Consider the following 7,123-nt stretch of genomic DNA (forward strand, 5'->3'; position numbering starts at 1 on the left):
CAACTGGGAAGATAGGTATCCAACACTGAACGCGGAGAAAAACCCAACTATGGAGAAGGCGGGAACAAGAAATTGAAGGAATTCGAATTGATCGGACTCGGCCTTGCAAGCGTGGTCAATCTCAAGTGTTGTAACATAATTTTTTACTCATATTAAATATATTGATCTACCGAAGGCCTATGTTTGTTCTCCATCATACATTTGGTGATTGTTACAACGCGATGAGTTGGTGTAGACAATGAAGTGACTGGCATGTAAGATCTTATAGATTATGCAGTAACGTCATGACAAATGTGCAACTTTAGGATTAAGCCTATTATTAGAGTAGTACTAATATCATAGTAGACCATAATTACATAAATTCATTACATCAGTTACCAAGCCCCACTATCCTCTAATAACCTAATTCAATCCATCCAACTAACAGCTTAATCTTGCCACATTGTCGACATGTCAAATCAAAATCAAAAATATAACCAATCAAAGAGGAACTATTACTTCATGTAGTTTCAAAGTCTGTCCCATATATGTGATAAAATGGTTTTGGGGCGAGATACATACATGTTTTCAAATTCGTATGCTAAGGGTAAATACAAGATGAGTTTGCATCTTTGGCATAAAGTGGCATTGTGAACTTAACAATACTGCGGAGTTCATTTTCACAAAGTGTCTAACGTTAAGTAATTAAAACGGAAATCGTTTTGATCTATACTATCCCGTATATGTAATAAGAGGGTTTGGGGGCAAGATTCATATATGTTTTCAAATTCGTATATTCAGAACAAATACAAGATGGGTGGATTCTATGTTATATGATTCTCGTGGTCCATTAAAGGTAGATGTTATTGGTTTTGAGCAAGATCTCTGCGTTCGCCCAACTGTCTTTCCAATAAAACCAATCAGAGTGTTGCATTTAGGTGGATCTGTAACAGCTTAGGTTGTTTGGTTAAGAAATGACCTCAAACAACCAAGCATATGCCAAAACAGTATTGTTCAAGTATTCATTCACTTCCTTGTTTTGTATAAGCGTTATATTCCCTATTATCTTATATTGAATGTTGAGAGCCTTTGTTTGTCTGAACAGATAATCCCACGCTCCACTGTGACTGCGCTAAGATCGAAATAAAGACCTATTCACTACTTGTCTGGTTTCTTCTATCAATAGCACGAGGCTTACCTATAGACACGAAATTGGTGAGCCCTTTTGAACACAAATTTAACCTCATTTTTGTTATTAATATTATATTTTTTGTACTCAATCGTAAAAGTAGACCTGATTATCCGTAAACTAAGTTGGATATATAAATAGTTTTTTCTTTTTTTTAATTACCTTAAGTTATTCGTGTTATAGAAACCATTTTTTCGTGCTAACTTTATTGCTATATTTGTCACATACCTCATGTCAGACTCAATAGAAACCCATAATCTGGATGATTTGTCACCAGTGGAGATAGACACTGTTATGACTACGAAATCCCGACTTCCAGAATTTGATCGTAGTGATCCTGAGTTGTGGTTTGCTCAACTAGAGCATTATTTCACGAGACACAATATCAAATCTGAAGGGATTCGCTATAGAGATTTGTGTTCTATCCTTCCTCCTTCAGTCGCCAAAGAAGTCCGTGACTTGATTTTAGATCCACCATCACCACAACCATACACCATCTTAAGACGAGAGATAATGAACCGTTTATCATTATCAGATAGTCAAAGAATTCAAAGACTTTTTCAAGGTGAAACACTAGGTGATCGGTCGCCGTCACAGTTTTTACGTCACCTCCAAGTTTTAGTGGGTGATAACACAGTGGGTGAAGCAGTCCTAAAACAAGGATGGATACAAGCTCTCCCATGCTACGTCCAACACTGTTTGGATGCACAAGATCCTGAAACCTCATTATCTCATTTAGCGCGTATAGCCGACAGAATAATGGAAAGAGGTCCTCCAACTGGATCAGGCACAATAAATCACACACAAAAAGTAGAATCAGCAAAAGACCCCGTAATAGAAGGACTCATTGCGAGTGTTAAGAGTCTCACTGAGGCTGTCACCAGAATGCAAATGGGTCATAGAAACAGGAGCAGGTCACCACAACGACCACGAGCCAAGTCACAAAACAGGTCACAAATGTCCAGACAATCTGGGCAGTTTTGTTGGTACCACTGGAAGTTTGGTGTCAACTCAACCAAGTGCATGCAACCATGCGCCTGGACTAAGCATAATCCTAAGGCAGCGGGAAACGAGTAACCCCTCCCCAGGTCACGATGACTGAGGAGGGGCGCCTAAACAGTCGCTTGTTTTATGTTAGAGACAGAAACTCTGGCTTGAATTTCTTGGTGGATACTGGCGCTGCTCTTAGCATCATCCCTCAAAATAAAACTGAGATTAGTCGAGAAACATCATCAATTACACTTCAAGCTGCAAATAAAACTAAAATCGCGACATTTGGGCAGAAAACTTTAACCCTAGATTTGGGGTTCAGGAGGCGATTCCCTTGGGTTTTCACGGTAGCCGACTTAGATCTGGCAATACTGGGGATGGACTTTCTAGAGAGATACGAATTTCTAGTTGACACCAAGAAACGGCGATTAACACTAAAAGAAACTTCGTATTACACAAAAGGCAAAGAAAGTCACATCAGCTCTCTTAACTTGATTAAAACTTCTTCAGTAACAACAGCGAAATTCCAAGATATACTCGCGGAATTTCCAAACTTAACTAAACCAAACCCACAGCCTTCTAAAGACAAACTAAAAGTAAGTCACACTATCAAAACCGAAGGTGCACCGGTTTTTGCAAAACCCAGGAGACTAGCACCAGATAAGCTCAAAATCGCTAGGGCCGAGTTTGATTATATGCTACAATTGGGTATTATCCGTCCCTCTGATAGTCAATGGGCATCCCCTTTGCATATGGTCCCAAAGAAGAATGAAGGTGACTGGCGACCGTGCGGGGATTACAGAGCCCTAAACCGTCAAACCGTACCAGATAGGTACCCAATACCTCATATCCAAGATTTCACAAACGGTTTACAGGGTATGAACATATTCACTAAAATTGATTTAGTCAGGGCATATCACAATATCCCGGTGGCTGATGAAGATATTCCCAAGACAGCTATTACTACACCCTTTGGCTTATTCGAGTTTGTACGCATGCCATCCGGCCTGAGAAACGCGGCACTTCCTCAGATATTCTTATTCCACATTCTCACACTTTCTCTTGAAAGCACGCAGCAAACCGTCGGCGATAGTTGTAGAAGAAATCACGTGCTACAAAATAAGATGACAAGCTAGTAAAGAAGAGACATCCATGGACTATCGTTGACAGCGTCAGTCGTCACTGATTGTAAGTCAAACAGTGAGCGAGTTGATAATTTTCCCTTGGGACGAGAAATAGAACTAAGGTGTTTTCGATAGTTAGGTTAATCGAACCGACGTTCCTACGGAAGTCGATTCTAGGGGGAAGCTAATGTAACAGCTTAGGTTGTTTGGTTAAGAGTTGACTTCAAACAACCAAGCATATGCCAAAACAGTATTGTTCAAGTATTCATTCACTTCCTTGTTTTGTATAAGCGTTATATTCCCTATTATCTTATATTGAATGTTGAGAGCCTTTGTTTGTCTGAACAGATAATCCCACGCTCCACTGTGACTGCGCTAAGATCGAAATAAAGACCTATTCACTACTTGTCTGGTTTCTTCTATCAATAGCACGAGGGTTACCTATAGACACGAAAGATCAAACTGTCAATAACTATAAATAAAAATCCGTCAATCAATGCATGTACAATTTCTAAGTATCATTTTTAAATATAAGAAAAAATACCGTCAGGAATCAAGTAATTTGAAAACTCTGATGGCCTTATATTCTTGGATACTGTCTATCTGGCACCGTCTGGAAGTTCGAGGTCTCCTGAGATAATGCCTTTAGGGTTTATCTATCATAGTCACTTAAATGTGACTTCCAAGGCAGTGTAAACTACCCCCTAAACTGATATAACTACTCCACGCTACAAAGTACTGTATAGCTGCTCAAAAGTACTCCGAAGCTCATGCCCAAAAAATGTTGCGGAGAATAATAGTTCTTGATGGGTAAGTCCACAATGTAGATTCCTTTCAGAAACTGTAGTAGGCTAAAAAAGCTTAAAGACAAAAATGGAATAAAAACAATATCCCGATCAGAAGTAGCCAGATTTTATGCTCCGATCAACTCTAAAACAGCAGTGGCATGGTAGCTAGTAATGAAAGACCGACATGTGACATCTGGGAAAACGTGTTTACTCTACGCAGTGATGAGGACTCGAAAATCTAAATTGCACGACTCACTACCATAATTTCTAAAAAGCTAAGAACAAATTTTCCTATCTCACGAATAAATGGTACCAGAGATGCAAAACTAGCATAAACAAGCACGTTTGGATCAACTGAAACACTGAAAACTGCAACACGACCATTTACTGAGTTGTGATTTTTAAGTAAACTACGGAACTACTTTTAGTCTAATTAAGTCTAAGACTTTCATGAACTTCAATTTGAAGTACATAGTATAACCTTACATTGTTTTGTCATTGTTGCATCCTTCACTTGATTACGACCAATATAGGATATGGCTTTGAGATTCGAACGCGTAGAACCTATAATCGCAGATCAAAAAGACAGAAGAGAGCAGGAGAAATATTTGTTGCGTAAGTGTACGAGAAGTACACAAGAACAGGTGTGTTCGAATTTTCTGGTATGGGCTTTAACATCATCATAGCTGAACTAATTTCCAATTAGGAAGTTTGCTCAATTGTCTAGTGATAGCATCTTCTATTAATACTGCAGAATCTTCCTACCGGAATATGATTAGATGGAATCTCGCCGGCTCATTTAGAGTCTCTGGAGGCTTCTTCTGGCTCCTGAGATCCATTCCAACACCTTCTCATAGCAAGTTTTCTTTCTGTAGTCTACTTGTAAATTAATAACTGGCACTGACGCTTCATTTTTCGTTATCTCCGTTAGCCAGTCCCTCTTTTTTATTAAAATTTCCCTGTATATTTACATCATTGAAGCATCTGTAATTATCTCTAATGGTAGTTTCATTTGACAATCCCTAGTGTTCATTGTCCTTTTATCTTCATAAAATTAGTTGGTATGTCCAATGCGTGTTTCGAATGCTCACCTCATGTTATACAAGAATCTACCCGTTGTTTGAACAATTGTCCCAGGTTCCATCGGCATCGGCCCTGGTATGATTTGGCGAATACTCTTTCCCTCACATCAAATCTGCGAATACAACTACTTTTTCCGTGGTCACCCACCCTATCGGATGCTAGCAAAGTGTCGAATATCGGTTCGATGCTTCTACTGAACATGACTTCAGCTGATGACTTCCCATCTGACGAAACAGGATTGTAGTTGGTTCTGTTAGGTGGCAAGAACTCAGTGGTCACTTGACTCAGCATCCTCTCGTCTTTCCCTTCAAGTAGTTCTATTTTGAAGGTGTCCACAAAACGTCCTGCATTTCCGTTAGACTGAATATGATGGGGTGGATAGCACGAGCGCTCCACCCACACCACAGAATATTTTAGACAAGTGAGAAGCGAATTTAGGGCTACTACCTATCACCAAGGCTTTCATTACCACGAAACAGCCAAAAAATCTAGACGGCTTGCTGTTCGTTTCTTCGGCTGGACAGTTCGGCATAGTACATATTTCCAGCCACTTTGTCATTGCAACTACGGTAACTAGAAGCATTTTTCCTTGAACTGGACAGGCGAAATTCGCATTGAGTCCCGTCCATGGTCCAGCAAGACGTAGATTATTTTTGCGGTTCACATTCCGTAGGGTTTTTGACAGCTTGCAGACCAGGCGAACATCTATGGAGCTTACCTTTGATATCTCTTTCCATTGGTGGCCATTGGTGGCATAACTTTGGGTCAAGCATTTCATCCTGTTGATCCTAAGGTGACCACTGTGAATTTACCCGTGAGCATTTTGGTGCAGTAATCCTAAGACAGCAATTCAGTCACCGAACATAACATATGAGCCAATAACCATCAGTGAGTCATGACGACAAACGTTTTGCAAATGTTCTCTTTAAAAATGATGGCTTGGTCATCTGGTAAGAAGATAACCCCCAACTACTCTCAATGTCTCACTACTTTCAGTAATTTATTGAATAGCTTCGTAGGTAACCGGAAGTCCATCAACTGCATCATCCAATACGCCGCAAAATTTTTCAGCTTTTATGTCTGCTATGAATATCTCCCGAAGTTTTCGTTCGAAGCCTTTTGATCTTTATAATTCATCTGCTTGTCCCAAAACTGTAGTGGACTGGTACTTGATCTTGAGATCGCAACCTAGAAGTTTGGTTGCACATTCTTACGGTCTGTAACCCGAGTGAACAAGGACCCAAATCTTGGCCTGAATGCAGCTTGTAATGGTACATGGTCTTTTACTGGAGTAAACTGCCGTCCGAATAACATTTTGTAGAAGTTTCTTTACGGGAAAATTAATTCTCAGACCTTCTTTCTCATTTTGGCCATAGCTGCCTTCCGTCGTTATTAATTATTTGACAGTATGTGTTATCCCCTTTTCAGATACACTGGAAAAGATATGAGATGAGTGCCCCGACACCATAATTTGAGGCATCTGAAGCAACGACTTCTGTTAAGGAAGGGTCATATTGCGTATATAAGAAGTTGGAGGCTAAAATTTGTTTGATTTTATCCGAAGCTCTTTGAAATTCTGTGAACCATTTTGTATTATTTACCAGTAAATGGATCAGTGGAGTTCGTAGACCATCAGGTGTGGTTTTTTGTAGGTCAATTATGTATGCTCCCGCGATTATGATACCATTCAAATTAGCTACCGCTCTTGGAATATTCTGCAACATGACATACATAAGCTGCTGGAATATGAGGGGTGCGACTTGACTCCGAAGGGCGATCAGTCATATTGCAAGAAACCCTTGTACTTAATGATGGTGAGAAGATCTTTACACTCATCAGCTACCGGAATTCGTAGATAGGCTTCTGACAAATCACAATATCATGCAGCTTGGCAAGAGGATCTTAAGGCAAGGGTAAGGGATACGGATAAGTTTTTAGAGCCTCGTCTAGCCTGACTGAGTAATCAGAAT

This window comes from Schistosoma haematobium, chromosome 1 (genome assembly GCF_000699445.3).
Source record: "Schistosoma haematobium chromosome 1, whole genome shotgun sequence".
Classification (NCBI taxonomy): domain Eukaryota; kingdom Metazoa; phylum Platyhelminthes; class Trematoda; order Strigeidida; family Schistosomatidae; genus Schistosoma; species Schistosoma haematobium.